The 26,571-nt window shown below is 40.7% G+C and overlaps 1 long non-coding RNA gene and 1 pseudogene across 1 annotated transcript in view; both read right to left on the bottom strand.

Annotated features, from left to right (window-relative positions):
* Positions 1-12,968, bottom strand: part of LOC115304661 — a 37,686-nt gene extending 24,718 nt beyond the window's left edge. Inside the window, exon 1 of the long non-coding RNA XR_003914544.1 lies at positions 12,915-12,968. This is a non-coding gene — a long non-coding RNA (uncharacterized LOC115304661). The remainder of the gene's footprint in view (positions 1-12,914) is intronic.
* A 7,017-nt stretch (positions 12,969-19,985) lies between these two features.
* LOC115305094 lies at positions 19,986-26,338 on the bottom strand (annotated as a pseudogene).
* Between the last annotated feature and the right edge of the window lie 233 nt (positions 26,339-26,571).

Here is a 26,571-nt window from a genome sequence, read left to right as displayed (position 1 = left end):
ACACAGCCTGCTTAATACCTTTCCTTAAATTCCACCTCTATACTACAATATACTTGAGGTCCATGCAAAAAAGTGGCTACCTTTTATATAGGAAATGGATGATTAAGTCTTTGGTGTTGTAAAAGCAACTTCATTTAAACATAACCACCCCCACCTCCAAAAAAAGAAGAGGAAAAAAAAAGTAATGAAAATAATAAGGAAAAAACCCAAGACACATTGCTTATTTAATACATTCTGTCAAGGACAGAAATTACATGATGGGTTTTTTTGTTGTTTTGTTGTTTGTTTTTTTTTTCTTTTCCCCCTAGGAAGTGTGTCTTGGGTTTTTCCCTTATTATTTACACTTGTTATTTAGATAAATGTCCTCAATTGTATGCCTTATTTAAAGGTGCAGGGGGGCAGGGGGCAGGGAGGATGTCCTGTCTGTAGCCAAAAGCATACCAACCGATTAAATGACTTGTAACAACATCTGATTTAATCAATCCTGAGCTGTTGGATTTTTAAACAATTTTCAACATTTTTGCAACCTCCCCAAACAAAATTCTGCAAAGAACATCTTTGTTGCTAAATCTCTATGCAAGCCTGATTATTTCCTTAGCATAGATTTCTAAATAATTCCTACTCAAGTGGAATTACTCAAACCAGAATATGGAAAGAAAAGGTTTGTTTGATAGAAAACAATGTAACAAATACTAATTCAGTAGAGAAAAGTATGGAAACTAAAATAATCTCGGAGTCCTAACCCTATATCCAATGTCTCCTGCTTCCCTTCCCATCTCAAGAGGGTCAGGACCTCAAGGCCTCTAGCTTATCTGCTGCCAGTGTAAAAACAAATAACAACAGTAAGGATAATAGTTAACATTTATTAAGCATTTATTCTCTGCAACAAGGAATTCATATTAATCTTCATAACAACCCTATTAAGAAGATACTTCTTAAGTTATTATACCATTTTACAAATGGGGAACAGGCTTAGTGACTTGTCTGGTATTTCGCTGCTACATGAACGACATGGGATCCCAAACTGGCCTCTTACTGCTCACACTGCTGCTTCTCTGACCTCTCCCAGGGTCTCCACTGAGAGTTCTACTTGCAGATCTTTTCACTCAGTTTCATAGCTTGATTGTGTTTTCTTTTAGTTAACATTCAAAGAATAAAATTAAAAGAATATCCAAAGAATAAATGCCAGGGTTGGCAGGAAGTAAGTAAACAGACATGTTCCCAGCAACTTATCCTGTGCCCGGAGTTATTCCAGAGGTGTGGAGGCTCACTTGGAGGGATGCCTGGGCCTTGGTGGAGCGAAACAAGGGATCCAACGGCAAGCCAGTCTTCGGATGAAGCTGCCATTGCCATGGATGAAGGCAAGGGGGAAACAGTCTGATTCCTCTAAGACGTCACTGACCTATTGAATCAAGTCTTACCCCAAGCCTGCTCTCCCTTTCAACTGGTCAAATACATGAATAAATTCCCTCTATTGTTTCAGCCAGCTGGAGTTAGGGTTTTTATTCACTGCAACCAAAAGTGTTCTAACTGATCCCTCTTCTATCTGGACGTTCCGAGCACAATTTTGTATCACAGTCTCCCGATGACAACAAAGCTAATATTTACATAGCACTTACCATGTGCCAGGCACTCTCCTAAATACATAATGCAGTTTGAGTTATTTAACCATCACAACAGTCCTATCGAGGTAGGGTTTTTTTGTTTGGTTGTTGTTGTTGTTGTTGTTGTTGTTGTTGTTTTGGCCTATTTCAGAAATAAGGAAAATGAGGCCAGAGTCCGGCTAAATTAACTGGCAAGCTAGCAGGTGGCAGAACTCAATGCAAATCTAGTTGTCTCCTCTGTCCCCAGAATTCTTGGTCTTAACCCTGCTGCCTGCAGTTCACTCACTGCTATCCTGGGTTCTGTCATTAAGTAAGACCAACAGCGTCATCTTGGACTGACAAAGGATGGAGTGCGGTGTGGGTGGGGCATATACAGACGTGCATCCCACTTATTCTTTAGGAAACCTGAAGGTGCACACATCAGTTTGCATTATCCCAAAAGTCAGTTGAGAATGTGACTATGTCACTCTCCTAAGTCACTAATGAAACTTCTGCAGGTTATTTCTCAGCCGCTGACAGTGGTTGTCTATGGCTGGGTCGATATTTTCATGTCTACTCATAATCCTGTGTGTCAAGATCACTGAAAAATAAATGCCAGGATTTTTTCTCCGTGTTCTAGCTGCTGCTTTGATTTGAGACACAAAGTCTAAAGTCTGTCTCCCAGGTATTATGTGTATCGAATTCAAGAGGTGTAAATTTATGTAGAATTTATTCACATAAACATGGAAGTATTCTCAACTATTGTGCTTTTTGAAGAAAAGCAGCCTGCATATCATCTGCATTTTGCTGAGGTAGCTGTGGAAGCTTCAACCAATGACACTTGGGTTTCAAACTATGCCTTTATCTCCGTGCCAAATACTCTTAAATTTTTCATTAAAAAAAAAAAGAAGAAAAGAAAAGAAAAACCAGAGAGCTGCAAAAATTCTCTTTGCTATCAGGAGCTTATGATACTTTAGGCTAATAATAATAATCTTTAATGTAACTGAATGGGCACTATTTTCTTATTACTCTCTCTCTCTTTGTTGGTTTTTTTCCCATTCTATTTTTTAGTTCAAATGTATAAAAGGCTCACTCAGAAAGCAAAAGAAAAAAAGAAGAAAACTGTGGGCAGTACTTCCAAGTTCAAAGACCAAGTGCTGGGAAATCACAGTTCATAACAACTAAGTCTGTGATGAGATGTTTGCATACGTACATTTCAAAGCGAGCCAGAAACCTTTCCTTGGCAGCTTGGGAGGAAAAAACGTTTCCAATATTCTTGCCCTATACAAATGATTCTCTGAGTAGTCCATGGAATTAATTAGACCCCTGCAAAAATCCTCAGTTTAGCTACAAGTACGTATCACAACCCTACTTTTTGTTTAGTAATAAAAGCCTCCATTTTTTTCAGACTTACAATTATTTCCTTTATCCCCAGTTTTACTGAGATATAATTGACATAAAACATAATTATTTCTTTATTGATCATTTCATCAAAAGCTTTCTCCCTATACACTTCCATTTTAGATGAAGCTGAAATCTTTCTGGCAAATACAAATTTATTTTGCACCATAAAGGGGAAAAAAACCCTAAAACATGACTTCTCAGAAACTTCCCTTATTTTTCAGCATCTACATGTAGGCCAAACATAAATGGACAGGAAGTGAGATCAATTATTGAACGTCTAGTAAATATTAAGTTCCAAACAAGGCACTTTAACATTCATTGCCTCATTTAACCCATCAAAGCTCATGGAATGTTAGTCATCTCATTTTAAGAGTACAGAACTGAAAAATCTTGAATTCTGTTGCAGTAAGTGGCCAAAAAAGGCTCACGACTCTTCTGATTGATGCACTTTCTGCTCCCATGCTACTTCTCCAGAACAATTAAAAAGCAAACATACATAGGGCCACTGACTTCAACATAATGGACAAGACAGCGTGAGATAATTCTCAGAATGGAAATTGTTCTCTTTCATCATCAGACAGCCATAGAAGTCAGGAGGGCATATTTGCAAAATTAGAATTTATTAAAGTTCTAGTATTATATATTTATTAATGAAATAACTATTAAGAATAGAAATATAACCAATGTTATTGAAAGGCAGTTGATGAAGATCTCGTGCTTTAAATCTAATCATTACAAATTTGTAGATGGTGGGGCGCCTGGGTGGTTCAGTCAATTAAGCGGCTGACTCTTGATTTTGGCTCAGGTCATGGTCTCACCATTCATGAGATCAAGCCCCAATTTGGGCTCTGGGCTGACAGCACAGAGCCTGCTTGGGATTCTCTCTCTCTCTCTCTGTGTCTCCCCCCATTCCACTCACATGAACCTACGGTCTGTCTCTCTCTCTCCCAAAATAAATAAACATTTAAAAAAATTACAGATGAAAAGAGTAACAAATCTGCTTCTTACATCAGCTTAGATATGTAAAACATAGGGTAGAATGGGATGCCAAAACCGACAACACAGTCAGATTCAAGATGCCAAAAGAAAAGGGTCCAAATGGGACTAGGACGTTATCCTTATATATTTAATTAATACCTTGGTACACAGGGATCGGTAGAAAATAGTAGTAGCTCCAGCCTGTGGCACTGTATTTATCAGTGTAATTTGTTTGCAGTTTAATGTACTTGTTATGTAGGCTACATGGATTCAGTTACTCTCAAATTATCACTGGTGATCTTCTAGAGTTCCATGTTAAAAAAAAAAACAAAACACTCCAAATAAAGAAGGAGTACCAGCAATCCAGAGTACTGCTTCTACTGCTATTGCTAATAGTGATCAGACCCAACCAAAACTTCCTCTAAAAATTCTGATCTCTGGAGAAGTGACAATGTAAGCAGATTAACTCTTCCTATTTCATTGCATATGCAATATTTCTTAAACCTATAGTGCTGAACATTAGACTTACCACAAAACCTTTAATAACTTACCAATATGCTTGAAAGCCTATTCTTCCACAGATAAATCAGAGGTTAAAATGTGTGTATTTCTATTATTCTTCCAAAGCTTTATAAGATCCTGGAAGAAAATGTATAGGAATGTATAGATGTCCAAGACCATTTTGTACAACGAATGGTGGCTGAAGAAGATGCCAGATTGTTCTATAACCTATTTCATCTTAGAAAAGCTTAAGAGTTTGGGGCGCCTGGGTGGCTCAGTCGGTTAAGCCTCCGACTTCGGCTCAGGTCAGATCTCACTCCGTGGGTTCGAGCCCCGCGTCAGGCTCTGTGCTGACAGCTAGCTCAGAGCCTGGAGCCTGCTTCCAGTTCTGTGTCTCCTTCTCTCTCTGCCCCTCCCCCTCTCATGCTCTGTCTCTCTCTCTCTGTATAAAAAATAAATAAAACATTAAAAAAAAAGAGTTTGTACATATACATTCCTGGTTTCCCTTTATGAAAAATGTGTCCGTTTCAAGGCCATCTTCAGATATATTAGCCCCACCCCTGTCACTGTTTTTGGGTTTTTTTTGACACATTCTCATGAGTCACTGGCACACTTTCAGAGCGTAAGCCTTAGAGAAAGAGGCTTTGTTTTGTTTTATGCAAAACTCTTGACTCCTATAATGTGCAGTTCACACCTTTGGTGTCAGATAAATGACAAATAATCATTGTTAAAAGCAGTGACACATTAGGATGTGAAGTTTTACAACAATCCCTGTTTTCCTTGAGCTGCTAAAATCATTAAACTTATGACATTGGTGGGTTAGTAGGACTGTATGCCTCTGCTCTGTTTACTTAATTTTTGAATGGACTGAAATGGGCTTTTAATGTGGAAATCGTATTATGGTGTTCAAATATCGTACGCTCCGAACAAGATTATTAGCGGTAGAAACCAAATGGGATTTTATCCATTGTCATTGTCCTCTATTTTCCTTGACATGTTCATCCCACCTATTGGAAAACCAGATCTGATGTTAGAATCCGCTCCAAAATACCAACAACATGTTTTGTAATTGCAAAGCTAACACCTATGAATAATAAAATTGCAAACAAGCAGAATGCCATCAAAAATTCAGGATGATTATTTTGTAATGATTGTATTATTTCTTGTGTGTGATAGTATACAAAGCATGGAGCATTGTTTTTTCTCAAGATTGAATTCTAGTGAGTTTCAGAGCCTAAGGACCAGGGGCCAGAGGCAATATTTTTTTCCATCTGTCTAATAGCAACACATGTCATGGAAAGCAGCAAGTTGGGGAAGAGAAAAGGATTCCCGGTTCATTCCTCATCTTCCCTCAACCACTTTTAAGCTAGTTATGTGAAGAATGCATGAGGAATTAAATGCCCTTTGCCTGTGGTGCTAGTTCAAGGGAGTGAGAAGACAGAATTCCAATTCTACTTGTCATTAATCTGTTGAATTTATTAACGTACCCTTTGAGATCCGTCTCAATTCAAGTTTATCCTAGAACCATGAGATGTTAGAGACAATTAGTAGTCTAACTTGCTCATTTTTGAGTGAAGAAACCAAGGCTCCACTTAGAGGACAACCCCAGCCTCACCCTCCTTGACTCTCTATGGTCTGTTTAAGCTTAGTCTCATCTCGATGCCACACAGCAGGCCTCCAGATTCACTGTCTTGGTCTCAAGCTACTTACCCTGACCCAGCTGGAGCTCCACACCCAACTTTCTTTCTATCCACAACCCTTTCCTATTATCACATTGCCTTCATCTCCAGCAATGGCACTAATTTCCTCTAAGCTGCTCTGTTAAATTACAAATGCCTTAGCTAACGATGTCTACCATTTTGTAAATGCTTTTTAGACACCAGACACTACAAAGGCATGCTGTAAACACTCTTACGTGTAATCTTCACAATACTATGATATTGGTATCATTATACAGATGGAAAAACCAGAGGTCAGGGAACATAATTAACCTGCTTAAGATCACATAGCTGGTAAGTGGTACAACCAGCATTTATTTGCACCTGCCTCTGTCTGGCGCTCTTAACCACTGTGGTGACTGTTTGCCACTTCCTCCCAAAGCATTTGGTCATTCAGTACACGTTGTTCAAACTTCAAAAATATGCTGGGCACAGCACTGGAAGAACAGGGAATGCAGAGATGAAAGAGCAATTTGGGACATAGAGGGCAGCAGTGCTATCTGAGATCCTGAACAATTATTCCCCAGAGTCTCGAGGCAGAGCCGAGCCTAGTCACACCACAGGGCTTACGAATGGGCAGGTCCCAGGACTGCTCCAGGCAATAGTGAATCCGATCTGATCTGAACAGGGCATGTTTCTCAGCCTCCATGTACTCAGGGGGCTCTCCAAGTTCCAAGCATTTCTTTCTGCATCTCCGCCCAGCCCTAGCCACTGCCCCCCCCCACCCCCCACCCCCACAGCTCCTTGACAGGCAGAAGCTACCCGCTCCGTCCCCCTGGGTCTCTGAGTCTAGGAAAAGTGTGGCGTTTTGCCCTGGCATACCTGGACAGGAAGCTCAGCAATTTGCTCCTCTGTCTGTTTTTATTCGTTATGTACTCGCACGCTGTGGGTATTTTATAAATCGCTAATGTTTGCAGAATTTGCTTTTCTGGCTGCTTCTCTGCCTCTTCTGTCGTTCCCCGACTGCCCATGTAGCGGCTGTTCTTCCCCTCACATTTGAACATTGGCTCAAGCTTCCTCTTTTAAATTACTTCTGCTGTCAGCTCATTTAGCGGCATCGCTCATCCATAGTTTTGGAGTTTCTTTTCTTTTTTTTTTAACTTTCTTCCTTCAACAAAGCTTTGGAAGATAGGGTTCCAGGCTTATCATGCTGTGTTCTGGTCATTTGGCACTTGTATCTCGAATGCATTTCATCGACCATATGCTTTTTCTACTGCTGCTTCTCTCCTCAGACCTCCAAAGTGTTTTGTAATGGGCTATACATGACAGGGTGGGGGGGATGTACTTTGCCTTTTGTTGTGCTTTCTCATTTGAGTCTCTGCATTTGTCTTAAGTAGGCTCGTTGAGCTTGGGAAAAACAGCAATCAAAGCAACCAAGTATCCGTGAGATACAAGCACAGCAAAACAGTTAAACCCTACAAAGATGAATTGTGGTTTAAAAAAAAATCAGATGATTTACTCATAGCAAGAAATTAAAAAGTCGAATAGAAAAGGAACAGTGAAGTGTAAGAAGGAAATGCTGACAGCTAAATTACCCTTCAAGTAAAGAGAGATAATCCTCCCGCCACTGCCTACACATGAGGGCATTCATGCCAGAGCTCAAATTTAAATTCCTATGGCCCTGGATGGGCCTTCGGACAATTATTCTCTTTCCTGTATTCAGTTATCAGTTCTTTCTTATCGCAGTAAATGTTTGGGTACATTCAGCCAGAGGCTTTTTGGATGCTGAGTACATTTCTACGAAGCAGAAAAAATAAACATGATATTGTTGCTGCCTATTTCAAGAACCCCATATGGCTGCTTTTAGATGGCACTGTCCACCTCTGCAGGCCAGCTTCCCATTTGAAAGGGTATTTGGCTCAGCCTGAGATCAACTTTATAAATCAATTACAAAATCCCAATCTCATTCTGTCATTCACTTCAGCTGTACATGAAAATAAAGGAGGAAATTTTTAATGACTCTGGAAAGTTCCATATGCAAAAAAGCTGAAACCAGCAAATATTCATTTTCTTTTTTGGCAGATGACTCTGGTAATTAAGGTAAACTACTAGTAGTCCTTTTCAGAGTGCAGGATAGATTGTTCCCAAACATATTGAGAGGAATCACATTGAGCAGCTTGAAGCTCAAGCAGATCCTTAGAGAGAACCCTGCCAAAAACAAAACAAAACAAAAACAAAAACAAAAACAAAAAACTGCCCACAAGGAAAAAAATAAACCTGGAGAAGTCAAAACCCAAGTCTGTACCAACGTTTTAATATGGCTGATGAGTTCTATGCTGTACCCTTTTCTGATCATTTGCTTGTGCTCCAATTCGTCTCAAAAGCTGATGTACATTTGACCAATCCTTTTTCAAAACAGGCATTTTAATGACTGCATCTGCCAAAGAGTCTTGAGCAGTGCTTGGCAAACTTGTGCTAGGAAGGGCCAGATAATCAATATTTTCAGTTTTACCAGCCATATTGTCTCTCTGGCAACTAACAATTCTGCTGCTGTGGCAAGAAAGCAACCATAGACGATAGTAAACACAGGCATGTGGCTGCGTTCCAATAAAACCGATTTTAAAAAACAGAGTGGGCCATGTTTGGCATGAGGGCTGTAGTTTCCTGATCCTTGCTCTTGAGGGTAAATAAGGTGGGACACAGAACAAGCCAGGCACTTCTCCCCAGGATACAGACTTCCTTGTTCCAGACATGAGCTGTACCACCAGAGAAGATGAGCTCATTCTATGGGGAAAACAACCCATTTTAAAAGTCTAGACTTCCTGAGCCCTCTGACAACTATGATACATCACAGCATTATTTAGTCTCCCGCTCATTTATAATGAGTCACTGCTTGATTTGCAAGATTCGCTACTTCAATGATAATATTGAAAGCCCACTAATATTAGTCACAGCAAGAAGCTGCCCCCAAAACTGAGAGAGGAAATTACTTTACAGTTTTAATTTCAAGCTATGAACTAAAATGACTATATATCAAAGAGTTTTTAATGCTGCCTTTGGTACTAACACAAACAAGAATGATCACTTTCAAGTGCTGTTACTCTCCGTGCCACATTGTTTGGAGTCATTGAATCCAAAGACTTGAACAGAGGTGCCATACAACACAGAGGAAAAGCATGGAATTTGGACTCAGACAGACCTGAGTTCTAACCTCTGCTCTGCCATTCAGTGCCCATGGAACCCAGACAAGTTGTTCAACCTCTCTCGGTTTGCTTCCCTGTTTGCAAAATGGTGCAGTAAGCCCTGCCCTGGCTCTCTCTCTACTTCAAAGAGTTGTTGGCCAGGAATTAGGGTGTTGGGGGCTGTGAAATGAGATAATGGCTAAGGAATAGCTTTAGACAAAGCTAAAAAAAAAAAAAAAAGTTGTACTGTGCTTCTAACACTAGAAGGGTTGTGATTTTTTTTAATGGAACCAGTTATAGACTCAAGAATCCCTTAATCTGGTAATTCTGTGCCTCTGGGATGATCCTTGGAGTAGATATGCCCACTGAAAATCCATCTAGTCTCTTGGAGTAAGTTCACCAAGGAGCGTCCTTCCTACCAGGAAGGCACTGAGAGTGAAATACATTGGAACTCAGTTCCCCTGCACCAATTCCTACCTTCAGCACTTAGGGGGAAAAAATCAGAGATAGAAAAATAGGCAGGAAGATGATGCAGGCTCAATAAGGGAGTCACCTCTGTCCCCATCCTGAACTCTTCTGTTTCTTTTGCACATTCCATCCCAGAAATTTGCAGGAAGATGGTGCACCCACCATTCTCTTGGTGACTAACTATATCTAGGCCAGACATCTCACAAGGAGATTTTTCTCTTCGACTAAAGATGTCCCATTTTGATTTTTTCCATCTCTCCTGATTATTTTTTTAATTAGTAATTTACTTCTTGCCATGCATGATAACGTGCCTTTTCAACAGTCAGAGGCAATTGGTCAGTCTGAGATAGGCCTACGGGGATGAAGTAGCATTTATCAAAAACATCCTGTAGAGAAGAAAATGTAATTTAAATGGGGTAAGCAGTGGGGATGCCAAACCTGTCCCTGACTGATAAAACTAAGGTATCTATTTATTACCTAATTAATTTCATTTCTATTATTTATGTATTCCATAATCAAAATTGGAGGTGGAGTGTTTCATAAACTTTGAGAAAATTGTTCTAAAGTTCATGTGGGGGCGCCTAGGTGGTTCAGTCAGTTAAGCATCTTAGTCTTGATTTCAGCTCAGGTCATGATCTCACAGTTCACGGGGTTGAGCCCCACATTGGGCTCTGCGCTGACAGCACAGAGCCTGCTTGGGATTCTCCCTCTCCCTCTTTCTCCTCCTCTCTCATACATGCTCCCTGTCTCTCTCTCAAAATAAATAAACTTTACAAAAATAAAGTTCACATGAAGGAATAAACAAATGAAATGAGCTAAGGAAAGTTTTTAAATGAAGAATGATGGATAGATAGATCGATAAATACATGTTTGACCTAACATTTCTAATTTTAAAACTATGATACAAACAAAGTAAAAATTGAAAGCCAGATCAATGGAAATAGTTTCACAGTTAAACAGATCTCAATGTATTTAAACTAAAGCATAAAGGGTAAATGATAAAGCTGAAAGGATTAAGAACTGTCTTCTACAGAAAGGCTTCCTTGGTTATCTCAGGTCTGGACTAAATGTTCCTCTTTGGGAATCATACAGTATTCTGCGAATGCTTCCTTATATATATTTCACAGTATACTATAGAGTCGAGCACAAGGCATTAGGGTAAGTGTCAACTAATTTTCACAAAGTGAATACACCTATGCAGCCAGCACCAGGATCAAGAAAAAAACAAACAAACAGAAACTCCATCAGAATCCCAAAAGCCCCCTTCATTCCCCTTCCAGTGAAAATCCCCACCCCTAGCACCGAGGTCTGATGGTCACTACTATCCAGATTTCAGAGATTGCTTTTGCCTATTTGGGAACTTTCTGCTAATGGACTCATATAATACAGACTCTTCTGTGCCTTGCTTCTTTGGTTCAATATTATTTTTGTAAGATTAACCCATGTTGTTGGAGTTCATTTTTTTCTCATTCCCATACGGTATTCCATTAAGCGAACATACCATGATATTTTTTCTAATTTATCATAGATGATATTTGTCTTGCTTCAGTCAGGAGGCTGTGTTGCTATGAACATTCTTGTGTGAGTCTTTCAGTTAAATGCACCTGCACATTTCTGTTGGCATATGCCTGGAGATGGAGGTGCTGGGTCATAAAGTATGTGCTCTTTTATCTTTGGAAGACAATGCTAGCTAGCTTTGAAAGCGGCTGTACAAATCTCCATGTCCACCAGCCCATGTATAAGTTTCCTTTGTTCTACATCCCAACAAACACTTCGTATTATCTGTTTCATTTTAGCCCTTCTGGTGGGTGTTCTAGGCTTACATCTAAAAGTATACTGGCATAATTTATCTGTTTCCTTATCTATCTCCCTCACAAGTTTTCAGGAATATGTTCAACAAACTAAGAAACCAAAGCCCAGAGAGGCTGTGAGATATGCCCAGGGTCACAAATTACAAATATTCTTCCCAGCACAGATGTCCCGACAGGCAGTGTGCATAGGACCAGGGAGAACAGGCTGGCTGCCTTCTTGAAAAGTGTTGAAAAGCCTACTTCCAGGTAATCAATGCAACATGTTCATGTAACCGGAGAGGTGCTCAGACATATACATGTGTGTGCACGTATACACACACATACGCATGTGCATGCACACGTACACACACACACACACATTCAGCACTTCAAAATGGAAGGTTTGGTTTTGAAGTACATTGCCGTTAGTTAAATGATCCTGCAACCAACAACCACGCATCTCTCCCTTATCTCTCTTTGGTTAAATGTTTTGAAATGAGTTTCAAATGGGGTTGGCTCAAAAGACAGCTCTTCATTTCACCTTGCTTCTGCAGATGCTATTTGCAGGGATATTTTATGGTTCTGCTAATTACCCACGTCAAGAGGTTATTTTATTGTTTCTAGAAAAGTAGAGTTATAAATAAATATTCTGAGGCAGCAAATTTCTTCAGCAAACTAAAAGAGTTACACGATGGGAATCAACACATATATTTAAAATGTGCATTATTTCAGTTACTACTATTATCCTAAAATGTTTCTCAGGAACAGGTCTAAGTGTGGAGATGCCGAGGCTGACTCTGTGCTACAAAAGCAGGCTACAAGTCCAAAAAATGTAGATTTTAACCTGAGCTCTAGCATTCAGACAGCAGTCAATTTCTCTGGACTTCAATTTTCTCACCTCTGAATTGGGAAATGATAATACTGGCTATCTGCTCATGTTGCTACACTGTTAAATAGACTATTGTATAAAAAGACCTGACAGTAATAAGTGCACAAGTATTGCCTACTGATGACTGACACCTGAGGAATTCTGTCACAATGATGAATGGTGCAAAGAGTTCATAGCATATCGGCTGAGTTCAAGTCCAGGAGCGGTACTGCCAAGATACAAATTCTGACTTCACCAGCTCGCAGCTACGCTACTCTGGGCACGTGCTTAACTCCTCTGCGTTTCAGCTTCTGCATCTATAAAATGGGTAGCAATAGTATCAGTTTCATCTTGTTGTGAAGATTAAATTAGATAATCCATGAAACCTGCTTAGAACAGAACTTGACATACAGTTGAGTGAATAATAAACGTTAGCTGCAAGCAGGTGCAGGTTTGTCCCAGGAATGATTATTTGCACTTACCTTTATGACCTCATAGTGTGGAAATAAGGCTGATTTCTTTCCTTTGTTGCATTTCACTAGTCTCAACCCAGCCAGCACACTTCCCATCTAATTTTTCTTCCACTATGTTCCTCGAAATGGAAAATAAATGCCTTAATTATGAATAAAAATGGAATGTTTTCTCTCCTAGGTGTCATTAAAAATGATTTTTTTTTTTTACTGAGGAAGAAAATACTCGTTAGCCCTCCTGGCAAATCCCAGCATCAGAGCCTTGCTGTGCTCAGCATGAGGGGTTTGGCGCTTGCTAGGAACCGCAATGTGTATGCGCCTCAGCAGCTCTGAGCACAGCAAGGGGCCGCGGCACCTCTGGCAGGCGGTGCTGGGAGCAGCTCAACATTCTGACACAGACCAGTGCCCACCACCGAGCCCGGACAGAAAGGGTGCCGGAGACGCAGACTCTCAGGCCATGGCTTCACACAACATGGCACCACCACACCGGGGCCTTGCTCCAGGAAGGGATGCCTCAGTTCCAGCACAGGAAGGAAAACCTAGATTTCAAAATCGATCCCACCTGGGTTCAAACCCCATCTCCATCATTTAATACAGCATGACTCAGAGCCGGCTCTCTGCCCTCCCTGACTGCAGTCTCCTTGTTTGTAAAGTGGGAATAAGAACACTTACCTCGGAGGTAAGCATGAAGAATAAATGAGATAAAGTAGGTTTGTAAAGTACTTCTGCCCGTAGCTGGCAGATAGTAGCTATGATTGTAATTTTCCAAACCTCAGCACTAATAAATCTGGACCATTCCACATATGATCTCTCCAAGAGCAATATAATGGGAGGCTCCTGCAAAGGGTTTGGAGGCAACTTATCTTAGAACCAGAAGCAATTGGCTGTTTCAGTCCTGAAGGGCCTCACATGATCAGACCCTGAGTCAGTTTAGGCTACAGGACACACCTCAGACGGCAGACACTTCCATGGCACAGCTCAGATACCTTTCATCTTTGCTTACAAAATGACCAGGTTTCTTCTAGAATGTTGCTTAAAATGTCAAGAAGCAGCCAACACTGATATTCTGACCTTTTTGAACCACTGCCCCTAACAGAACAAGCTCCAGAGAGTCACCGTCTCTTTCCCAAGGTTGCCCCAGGCGATGGTCTAAATGTCTTGCAACGCTCTAAGAAGGGTCTCCAACTTCCTAGCCTGCAATCTCTCCCTCCAACACTAGGCACCTGCTTAGGAAGCCAAGACCACATAGTGGTAGGGTTTTACAGAAGTTCGGATTCCATATTAGAAAGGACTCAGGGGTTGGGGAGCCTGGGTAGCTCAGTTGGCTAAGCATCTGAATGTGGATTTCAGTTCAGGTCATGATCTCACAGGTCGTGAGTTTGAGCCCCCCATTGGGCTCTGCCGTGACAGCACAGATCCTGCTTGGGATTTTCTATATATATGCCCCTCCCCAGTGCATCTGCCCATGCTCGCTCGCTCTCTCTCTCTCTCTCTCTCTCTCTCTCTCTCTCTCTCTCTCTTTCAAAATAAATAAATAAACTTTAAAAAAAGGATTCAGGTTTCAGCTACTCTGAAATATCAGGAACTGAAACAGGGGGTAGGTTCTGGGGTCAGACAGCCTGCTTTCAGTATAGACGCCGCCATTTACTGCTGCATGATCTTACATAATATTATTACTTAGTTGTTCTCATCTATAAAATGGAAATGATAATCATAGTGCCTTCCTCACGTGGCTGTTGTGAGCATTGAATGAGTTGATGTATGCAAAGGACTTGGCAACAGGCATGTCACAAACTCTCAATAAATGTTAGCTCTCATTATTATCAAACATCTAGTATGTTCTGGGCATTGTGCTTGTTATCGAGAAGATAATGCAAGAGCATGGCTACAGGTTGTCCCCAGTCTCATGGTGTTTACAGTATAGAAGCAAAATATTATATATATAATTATCCAGATAATTAATAATATTGCCAGAACTACAAATTCCCTAAAGTTGTTCCATATTGTTTATGTCCTTGGTAAACTGAGGCCTCTGAACTGAAGATTTGCTGAGATGATCTAATGAACACAGAAACATTTGTAGCATTCTGCATGGAAAGTAAATCTAGAATAAGTTGACTCTGCTCACTCATTCCACTTTATATGATGCTTTAAGTAATTTGCTTTGCATTTTCACATTTGATGAAGGCAGGAAGGTACTGTAATTAAGAACAGCCTCAGTAATCAGACTGTCTGGGTTCAAACTCAAGCTTACCATGGACAATCTTTGTGACCTCAGATAGTTTCCGTACCTCTCTGTGCTTTGGTTCCTATTCTGTAAAACATACATGATAAGAGTTCCACCATGTTGATGGGAAGGTTAACGAATTTAGGTGATACCCATAAGTTAATTAGAACAGTGCTTAACACATAGTAAGCAGTCAATAAACAGTATTTCTTATTAGTATGTGATATGAACTTCTCAACAACACTGCAAGTAGAGTAGTTATCGCCTCCATTTTATAGACAAGAAAACTGATACCCCAAGAAATAAGCCTGTAATTCACAAAGCTGAAACTCAATCCTAGGTCTCTGGCTCCATACCCATTGTTATTTGCTCTACTCCCAAAAGCCTCTCGATTGGCAAAGAAAAAAACAATCTTTGAAAAGTCAACATATAAAGTGTGTGGACTAAAGTGTTTCATGAAGAGAAAGAGGATTGTGACATATAACTGAGTAAAGCAGCAAGAAGAAAGCTAAAAGAAGCCAGAGGTTTTATTTTAAAGAGATAAATGAGTAGCAAAACAGCTGACTTAAAATGAGAGGATTAAGAATATTTTCCTGTATAATTAAATCTCTAAAGATTTGGTTAGAGTACCATAGTTTATATCAAGTTAAGACAAAAGATCACATTAGCAATTGCACAAGTTTATATGCAGTATTTTATCCACAGAGCAACATTAGTAGGTCAATTTCAAAGAGTCTGATCAAAACTGTTACTATAAAATAAAAGTAGCAGGACATTGAGGGGGCAAGATTTCTATCCCAGTACATACCAAAAATACTTATTTATTTATTTATTTATTTATTTATTTATTCTATTACCAGCACTTACCGAGGAATTATATTTTTTATTTTGTGTTTATTGTTTTAATTGTGGTGAGGTACATATAGCACCGAATTTACCCCTTAATCATTTGTAAGTGTACGGTTTCAGTAGCACTGAGTATATTCACACGGCTGTGTGGCCAGCACCCCCGTTCATTTCCAGAACTCTTTCCATTTCACAAAACTGAAATTTTGTAGCCATTGAACAATAGCTTCCTATTCCTCCCTTGGAATTATGGTTTTTAAATCAAATAAGTTTTTTTAATCAGGATCATTTTCCTTCAACCACTTAGCTTTTGCTTCTTAAAACAAAATTTGCTACAATTTAAAAAGGGATTAAGAATTCAAATACAATGTATATTCTAATTAGAAAGTCATCCATAATCACTTTAAAATATTTGGAGACAGCCTCCTATCTAATGCTATTCTGTCATTTTTGTGGCCCCATCCATAATTTTGATTTCAGAGAGTCAAACAACAGAAGACAGCTATTTGTAAATCCAGACTGAATGACAAGGACAGAGGTTTCTAACTATAGGGACAGCTTATCACTTGATGTCAGTCCCATTTCCATTGAAACAGGATAAAGGAGAGGAAGTTTCCTGCATACACAAAACCATGGACTATCTGGTAGGTCTGGGAGAATGTGCTGGTCATCCCAGCCCACACCCCATAATTACACCTTCAAGCATGTTTGTCACAAGAGGCAGAATATTCTAGTTGCTATCAGAACCCTCAAAGAGACTTCATAACATCCAGTTCAACAGATAACAAGTCACAAAGAGACACTATTCTTTGCAAATGACAATGAATTTTTCATCCTGGGCTTTTGATGTGTAAGGACATATATTTAGAAGGAAAAGCTTCTATTATGGCTAATCAAAGAAAAGGTGCTTTTTTTAAAAAAAGAAAAACTTATCAGAGTTTCTTCAGGACAAACGGTATGACCCAGGGCTTTGTTCCTGGAGATGATGTGTCTTTGAGGACAATGGAAATTGCCAGCGGATTGTCTGATTGTTCCCCTCCCCGTCAGCACAAGGCAGCCCCTCACAAACGGACGCCAGCCTGTGGAGGTAGTGATGAAAATAGTCTATCGCCTCACAGTTTTTGGCATCATGCGGTTCCCTTGGGGAGCATTCCTCTGCTCTGAGCTTTGTAGACGCTGCTGCTGCTCGGCCTGCTAATGACATTAACAGGAGTATGCTGTCTCATCTGTGAGCAGCGGCCACTTTCAGCAAAGGCACATTGTCTGGAAGGCTCTAAATTCACTAAATATACACACGCAAAGGGTTCCCTTAGAACAAACTGCTATTTGTACCCAATATGATTTTTAAAAGAACCAGTAGAAATATCTGTGTGTGTGTACGTGTCTGTGCACATGCATGCAAATGCATTCCTGTATGCGTGTGTGTGTGTGTGAGAGAGAGAGAGCGAGAGAGGAAAATCCACAATTAGAAAGAGCAGATACATTATGAAGGAAAAACAATTTAGCCATATTCTTTGTATTACAAGGTCGACTTTCTTTGCGATTGTGTGTGTATTTTGTCCTGTGTGTCCCGGTTATTGATTTCATGTTGCGCATTTCAACTCTTTTACCTTTTCCTAAGGAAATTAGGTCAGGGCTCAGGGTAGCCTGACCTGCTCACCTCTCAGGGGAAGCTGGTCTCCTCAAGCTCCGGCCGCAGTAATGTTTTCCATCTGCTGGACTCCAAGATTCAGTGAAAATGCAAACATCAGAAGCATCTCAGTTCAGGCAATGCTCCTTGTGAAGCGTTCACTTTAATGACACTAATGTCACGCCCCTTGGTGCGCCATTTTATTGTGAGACTTAATCAAAGGCAAAAAGAAATAAAGATGTCTGGCCTGGACGCAGGTGCTTCTTTGTCAATGTGGCTTCCTGGGGGTGGGGGAAGTGGTCCACAGATGCAGGGGCTTATGCACAAAGGCTGAGTTGCCCAGGGTCTGGGCGGTTGTTTTTACATGAGTCCAGAGTTTTGCTCTGTGTCTGTGTGTGTGCTTTGTGTAGTCCAATATATATGGACCCCAGGATTAAGGGAGAAAAGAATACAATAGAGAGAGAGAGAGAGAGAGAGAGAGAGACAGAGAGAGACAGAGACAGAGAGAGAGAATGTGTCAGGGAGCTTTCTATAAATCTGCATTTGCCCTGGGTTACATGTGTATACAGTGTTATGTATATCTGTCCGTGAGTGTTTAGTGGAGTTTGGAGTTGAGACTTTGTATGAGTGTTCTGTATGTATATGGTATACATGTGTGACATGTGTGTGGTCATGTGTCATGTGTGCATGTGGGGCATATGATGTGGAACTACATATATAATATATATTTTTCTGTGCATTGTTGTGTGGGGTGTGTGGGTATGTATCATGTGTGTTTGTGCGTGTGATGTGAGTGTATTTGCACATAGTATACACAGGCGTGCATGTGGTAGGTGTGTGAACACATGAATGTGCACTCACATGTCCATATATACATATTATATAGTTTTTTGAGTATAGTTGATATACAGTATTACATTAGTTTCAAGCTGTACAACATAGTGATTCAACATTTCTACATGTTATGCTATGCTCACCATAAGTGTAACTACCATCTGTCACCGTACAACACTATTACAATGTCATTAACCATATTCCCTATGCTGTGCTTTTTGTTCCCATGACTTATTCGTTCCATAACTAGAAGCCTCTATCTCCCACTCCCCTTCACCCATTCTGTCCAACTCCCACTCCCTTTCCTCTGGCAACCATCAGTTTATTCTCTGTATATGCAAGTCTGATTCTGTTTTTTGTTTGTTTGTTTGTTTATTCATTTGTTTTGTTTTTTAGATGCCATATGAGTGAAATCATAGGATGTCTTTCTCAGTCTGACTTATTTTGCTTAACATAATACCTCTACATCCATCCATATTGTCACAAATGGCAAGGTCTCATTCTTTTTTTGCATATATACATATAATCTGCAGACTCCTTTTTAGTCCCTGGAATTAAAGTGTGTTCATTTTGTAGAAGCATCTTCTATTTGTAGGTACATGTGCCCATTTGATTGGATGAGACCTTACATACTGTGCATCAGGGCCAACCATGACTACTTAAAAGCATTTATCATAAGTGCTAAACTCATAGTGGTTACTTGGTTTAGTAAATGTTTTAGTAAAGAAAAAGAAAATTCCAAAGAATCTCATAATTAGGATATTTACGTGGATGTAGATGTTGGGATTTAAAAGATGATACTATTTAATCACGCCTCTTCTCTGGCCGGTTCTAAACTCATTGTGGAGATAGATCAGATCTACACACTTGAAATGATCAGCTTTATTGCCCTTAAAGCTAGCTTGGAGAACTTGCCTTGACCTGTGACCAGATCCAATTTGCCAACAACAATGCAGGCCTCCCTCCAAAGAACAGATCCGCTCTACTGAGTTTACCATACAGACGGGCAGAGAATGGACATGTGAGGAGAACAGGGTGCTGGGAAACAGAGAGCCCAGATGGGTCAGACTTCCACACACAATGACTCTTCCAATCCAGAAAAAAAGACAGAGGCTCTCTTCCCAAGTCTCCCATTCTTCCAGAATGTAGATGTTCCTATTTTAAGGATCAAGACAAAAAAACAAACAAAACAAACAAACAAACAAAAACAGGAGAAAGAAGGTTTCTTCACCTTCCTGGAGTGCCCATGTCCCTCCCCGCCCAGGGCTCCCCCAGCACACCGCGGCGCACACCTCCTGCTGGCACTGTGCTGGCACCAGTTTCTGCTAGCTTCCGTCTTCCTAAAAAGACCATTTGTCTCTTCCTATTTTTTTAAGCCTCTACAACTTTATCATAGATTAGTAGAACACAAACAGAGCGATGACAGTGACAGGAGAGGCCCTGGCAAAGAGGGCTGTCCCCTGCCTGGAGCAGGACTGCACAGTGCCAGCTCTGGGCAAGGCCAGCAAGGCTGGCCCTAGCAGCACTGCATGACCTTGGCCACAGCTCAGCAGTGGAAAGGCCCTTGGACAGGGTGTTTTCTGGGACACATGCTGTGGCTCCGGTCACGGACAATCTTAAAGGAGCTGGCAAAGTCTGGTGAGGGGAGATGACGTGCTATAACTCCAAGGGGTTGATGGCACCATCCCAATGGATGTCGGACTCCTTGAATATTGTCAATGAGCTGTTTCATCTCTGAAGCACTAAGCCATGTGTCCTCACCCTGTCCCGTGAGGGAGTTCACAAGTTGGCTCAGGTCTTCTCGGTTCAGGGTTCCATCATCAAAGTCAAAGATGCAGAAGGCACAGTGGGACTTGATGTCTGGAGTTGCCGTGTCACTGAACACACTGAGGAGGTCCAGGAAGTCCTCAAAGCTCAGGCTGTCCCTGGCTGGCAATTTGGAGAAGACCTTGCAGATTCTCTCCTTGAAGGGGTTGGCCTTGAGCTCTAGAAGGCTGAGGATCTGCAGAGACTTCTCTTTCTCTTATGACTGCAAAACCTTTTCTTTCTTAACCAGCCAGGCTGAAGCATCTAGACTATAGACAACCAAGAATATGTGCAGAGACAGTGAAGTGAGCATCCTGGGGGAGCAAATGACTGGTTAACCAGGACATGCTCAAGAGGCCACTTTTCCAATGCCAATCACTAGTCCATTGTGTTTCTTCCTGAGATTGCTGGTGAGCACTTCAGCTTTTGCCTTCAAAATGGGTGAAACCAATTCATTAAATAACTCCTGTGGGGCAGTCTAGACAGATTTTCTTTCTGATTCTATTCTCATCTTCAGTCTTATTCCAGCCATGTCATGGAAAATCCATTTCCTTCTCCTTGCATAGCTGCATGTTACCGCACCCTTCCCATAGAGCAAAGCTTCTGACATGTCCTGCCCCTGGCAACTCCCCTCCTAATGGAGAATATCTATATATCTGATTGGATGGGTAGGAAGAATCCACATTTATTATCTGGGTGGGTGCCTTTGTCCACACCATCAGGGACACCATAGTTGGTCAGTGCAGTAACTGACCTAGACTCCCCCTGTGATGCATTGTCCCAAGGTCTAGATTTAGAGGAAATATGATAGGGAACCTACTTGGCAATGGTCCAAAGCTGGTTCTTCCAGTCCACTGCTTCTAGACAATAATCCAAGGTTTTGCCTCCATGTAAATTCTACATTTATTTTTCAATTGATTTTTAGCTCAGAGATCCCCTTCATCCTCAATGGCAGATGCCAGTTGCATGGACTTTAGGGAGCAAGAGAGGCAAGTCTGGATTTATGTTGGAGTTGGTGATTATGATGTACATGTGATTGTTCCCAGTGCAACTCAGACTTACAAAGCTCTATTGATCCTTCATAATTCTCCTCATTTCCCTCTCTCTCTCTCTCTCTCTCTCTCTCTCTCTCTCTCTCTCTCATGCTGATTCCTCTTCTCTTCCATCACTATTTCTAGGCCTTCATTGCCTATCACCAAAATTTTGTCACCACCTCCAAGTGGGTTCCAGGATACTAGTTATGGGCTCCCAACCAATCCAGCTTACACATAATCGCCTATTTAGTCTTCCAGAAATTTTTATTTTCAAATGGCAGTCCCCTGATCAGGCATATGCAAAGACACCAACCTGCCAACCTAAAAGATTGAGTCTTTATCCTATACATTACAGTTTTCCACCACCTAGTCCCTTTCCAAATTTAATTCTAGTTCCCATCAAATCTTCTTCTCCCAACAAACCCAAATATACCCATGTGAATCCTCATAACTCCATTTTTACATAATGTCTCATCCTAAGTAAGTTAAATTTATAAGAATTCAGCCTTTATGCAATTTTCCCACACCCTTATCATTACTCGATTCCACCCTATGGCACATGAGATATACAGAGTTGTGTCTCCTTGTCAAATGAAGTTCACTCTGCTACCTACTTCCCTCTCCTTAAACTGAACATCAGCACCTGAAACTACCTTTTCAATATTTGACATGCTTTCATATCAGCTTATCTATGCACATCAGAAGTGTAATGCGATCATTCTTGAACGCTTAAGATCACATGGGCTTGTCCTCCACAGACTGAGGTAGAGCCTGAAGATGTCAAAGAGCTGGCCGCAGAGGCAAAGGACCACTTCCTTGTCATTTACCAATACCCAAAATGTCATATTCCCAATAGCACAGGCATCTTGCCTCACCTATTTGACTCTGATGATTAAAGCAGTGCTATTTCTGTTTAACACCCTCTCAAAGGCAAGCCAACTATAGAAATTTGAGGGCTGAAAGAGGCTCTGTAGTCCAAAGAAGCAGCAATCTGTGCTAACTCTGCAGGGAAAAAGTGACTTACTGACCCTGAAGGTGCATGTACTCCACAGACTCGATATAAGAGTGCATACATTGTTGTCTATTTAAGGAAAATTTGAGAGTAAAATATAACTTTACATGCATTTATGTTTATGTCCCCTCTTCTAAATGCAACCTTGCATTAGCTATAACACTATTGTACCTACTCCAAGTATCCAACCCACTACCCTCCTTGTTTCAATTGCAATCTAATTGCTGTCCCATCTACTCCTCGGTGCTGTCTCCCTTTTCTGGACTCAACTATCCCTATCATTTTCCTGGCATGTAATTTATGCAACCTCATATCATTACCCATCTGGTTATGGATGGTATATGAGAATGCAGCCATCTCTCTGATGTGATTATAAGCCCCTGAAAGACACAGACCTTATCTCTTAGTCTTTGCATTGCTAGCAGCCAGCCAGAATACATTCTGGGTAAATGTGTGTAATGTCAGTGAAGGAACAAAAAATTTGGTTCTTTGGAAAGACTCCAAAGTAAAAATGCCAAGAAAAATGTTTGCATAGTCTGTCCACCTAGAAATAAATGCCTGCTCGTCCTTAATGATCCAGATAAATTCTGGCTCCTCTTTGGTGTAGTTGAAACAAACACAGGCTTTGCAGTCAGTGAGACAGGGATTCAGATCTTTTCTACCCCATAACTGGCTGGGTGACTTTGAATGGCAAGTTGTCATCAAGCGTCCATTAAAGAGAAATAGTGATATCCACCTTAGAAGGCCAGAATAAAGTAACTCATAGGCAGTGTCTAGAACAAGGAAGGCATGGAATATTAGTATTTATTTATTAGTAACTATTAGTATTTTCTTGAGCACTCCTTCCTCTGTGCTCTCACCACACTTTGTACGTGTTGCTGCCACAGTCCTTATATGCCGTAGTGTTTAGGTCCCTATCTGTCTTCTCCACTAAGATAGGAGCTTCTTGACAGAGGGATTATCTCACCTTCATGAACACTTATTTCAGGCCAGGTTCCAAGATAAGCCCTATCTCATTTAATCCTCACAACAAAAACAATTATGTCCACTTGAATTTAATCCCCACAACAACCATCTTATCCTCACTGTAAACATGAGAAACCAGGGGCATCTGGGTGGCTCAGTCAGTTGAGCTTCCAACTTTGGCTTGGCTCATGATCTCATGAGTTCAAGCCCCACATCAGGCTCTGTGCTGACAGCTCAGAGCCTGGAGTCTGTTTCAGATTCTGGGTCTCCCTCTCTCTCTATCCTTCCCCAACTGGCTCGCGCTCTCTCTCTCCCAAAAATAAATAAACAAGTTTTAAAAATTAAAAAATAAAATAAACATGAGGAAACTGGCCTTGGAGGGTTTAAGAAACTTGACACAAGTTCACACAAGTACAAGTAATAGAGGTGAGCCCTGTACCCACGTCACCCAAAAGCCAAGTCCTATCCTTAATCCCTTTATTATGTTGGGACCAAGGATCCCTTAGCTATCCTGTGTCGCCTCTCCAATACTTGCCCCTGAGTGGCATGAATCAAAATTTACAAAGTGATTATTTAATAATTTTTTAAAAGGATTCTGACTTCAAATAAGTGAATTTCTACATTCCACCCTGAGATGACCCCGTATCTCAGAACAGGGCCTGATACATGCTCTCATTGGCTAAGCAATTGTTTTCAGAAAAAGTCTCTAAAGTTACCAGCTTCCTGCTTCATGGGAGGCACACATTCTCTATATAAAGATGAATCATGGTTTATATCCCAAAGAGATTCTCCCAAAGATCCTGTGGGAGGATGTTCATTGCAACATTATTTGTGGAGACAGGAAACTGGAGTGTCAGCGCTGGGAGAAGAGAGAGGCAAAATGTGATGGGTGGTCCCCCTGGGGTGCAGCCATCAGAAGAATGGGTCCTAAGTGGACAAAACAACATGGGCACTTTTTACAGGCAAAGTGTTAAGAAACTAGTGAGATTTATAAAAGTGCCATTTACACAATGCCATTCACATAAGTTTAAAACACAGACATACTAAGAACAGTACACATTTTGGTAGTGTGATCAAGAGCATATATTCAAGAGCTAGGCTGCAGGGGTTCAAATCCCAACCTCACTGCTTAGTAGCTATATGACCTTAGGCAAGTTACATAACCTTTCTGTGCCTCAGTTCTTCCTTCTATTAAATGGAGATGATAGAGGTCCTTAACTCCTAAGTTTGTTACGGCAATTTAAATAAATGTTCACGATTATACATACAAAACTTAGGACAGAGCTTAGAGCATAGTAAGTTCTATACAGTGTTATTGATTATTTCATTTTTTAAAAGACACACATGAAACCCATTCCAATGACTATCGATAGAGAACAGAATGGGGATGGGATGAAAAGGAACAAATACAAACAAGAAGAGCTTTGCATAAAACAGTGACGCTAATTTTCCATTAATTCAGAAGCATGATTCAGTCCTCTTCAGTTCACATTTTAAAGAATAATAATAATAACTAGAATTTACAAGTCAAGCTGTTACCAACCATTTGCCTTACTGAGTTGGTAAGTGATTACTTGCAGGCTGCATTTGTGGTACGTCAGTCATTCAAAGTTCAAAAACCTCACCCTAAAATTAGGATCAACTTTTTCTTAAGATAGCCCAGCCTGTTCCAATTCCCACTCCGAGCCTATAGAGTCACTGGGTAATAAATGAACAAGGATTTAAGTGCCTACTATGTGCAAGACACCAAATTGGCTACAATGAAGCAAAAGAAAGTCATTAATGTAATCTTCTAAAATACAAAATACTAAATTCAAGGGCAAGTTGACGGCACCAACTACAGCTATTGAAAGCCATTCAAAACTGTTTGCAGGAGGAATACCAGGGAAGCGTTCACAGAAGTGGGAAGAAGAGTTAAGGAAGAAACATGCTACAAATCAACTAAGAGCTACACATGAAGGGAAGACTCATGTAACAAAATAATTCTGACTGACCTGAGCCTGTGGGTAACAAACACCTCATGATATATAGTATTACAATTAAGACGGGCTCATTCTCTACTAGGTGAGCCAGCAACTGCACTGGGGACAGCGATTAAAAATGAAGGAAATTATTATTCCAGAGGTTGGGGGTTGGGGAGATTCACACCAATTTCTTTTGAAACCTATCAGATCATTAATAATTTTCAAACTATCAGTAATAAGATACAAATGCAGTGATAGTATCATGCTGTAGGCAGAGTCCTAAGTTTTAAAATGTGTGCTTTAGTAAGGAGGTGCCCAGGTGGCTCAGTCAGGTAAGTGTCTGACTCTTAATTTCAGCTCAGGTCATGATCCCACAGTTTGTAGGATCCAGCCCAGCTTCAGGCTCTGTGCTGACAGTGTAGAGTTTGCTTGGAATTCTTTCTCTCTGCCCTTCCCCCACTTGCTCACATAAGCATACTTGCTCTCTCTCAGAATAAAATAAAACTTAAAATGTGTGTTTTAGTACAAGTGTCAAATACACATATTTGCACTACTACAAGCCATCCAAAATCCATTCTAAAAGGATACCTATTACTGTAGTACTACTTATCAGTATTTTTAGCAAAATCCTAGACTGCCATACTCTAAAATGATACAGAAGTTTAGAATACAGTAACTTGTCCATGCTGACACTATCTGTGTCTTTTTCATTGATGCATATTATGAAATCAGAGCTTTGACTACACCAGCCTTTGTATCAGAAACCAATAAACTTGGTTGTTTTCCTTCCTTATTTTGATGGAATGGTTTTTTTCAATACATTCTTTAAGGAACTCACATTCTTTTTGGGCCTTGACTTTGTCTCCTAAAATGTTCAGGTCCCTTTAAAGCCCTGTCTTTCAATGATTATATCATGATGAAATAATTATCAGGATTGGATTTTGCTGCAAGAGACCAAAATCCCAAACAGTAGTGGCTTTGATAAAACAGAAGGGTATTCTGTCTCCAACAGGTATCAGCGGTCCGGCGTTGATATGGTAGCTCCGTGGTCATCAAGGACCCAAGCACCTGCATCCTCCACAAGGCCCACACCTTGGAGTCCAGACAACTGCTCCATGCGGCCACCGTGTCAGCATTTCAGGCAGCAGAGAGGAGGGAAGGAAGAGACACTCTATTTCTTCCTTAAGAAAATATCTGATCGGCTTCATACTCCGCTTTCCCTTACAGCCCACCATCCATGGCCACACCTACTACTGAAGGGGCTGGAAAACGCAGTTATTATTCGAAGAGGCCATGGGCCCATCTAAGAATGATGGATTCTATTACAGCAGAAAAAAAGGAAATATTCGT

This window comes from Suricata suricatta, chromosome 10 (genome assembly GCF_006229205.1).
Source record: "Suricata suricatta isolate VVHF042 chromosome 10, meerkat_22Aug2017_6uvM2_HiC, whole genome shotgun sequence".
NCBI classification, from domain to species: Eukaryota; Metazoa; Chordata; class Mammalia; order Carnivora; family Herpestidae; genus Suricata; species Suricata suricatta.
This window is presented reverse-complemented; position numbering and strand designations above follow the sequence as displayed.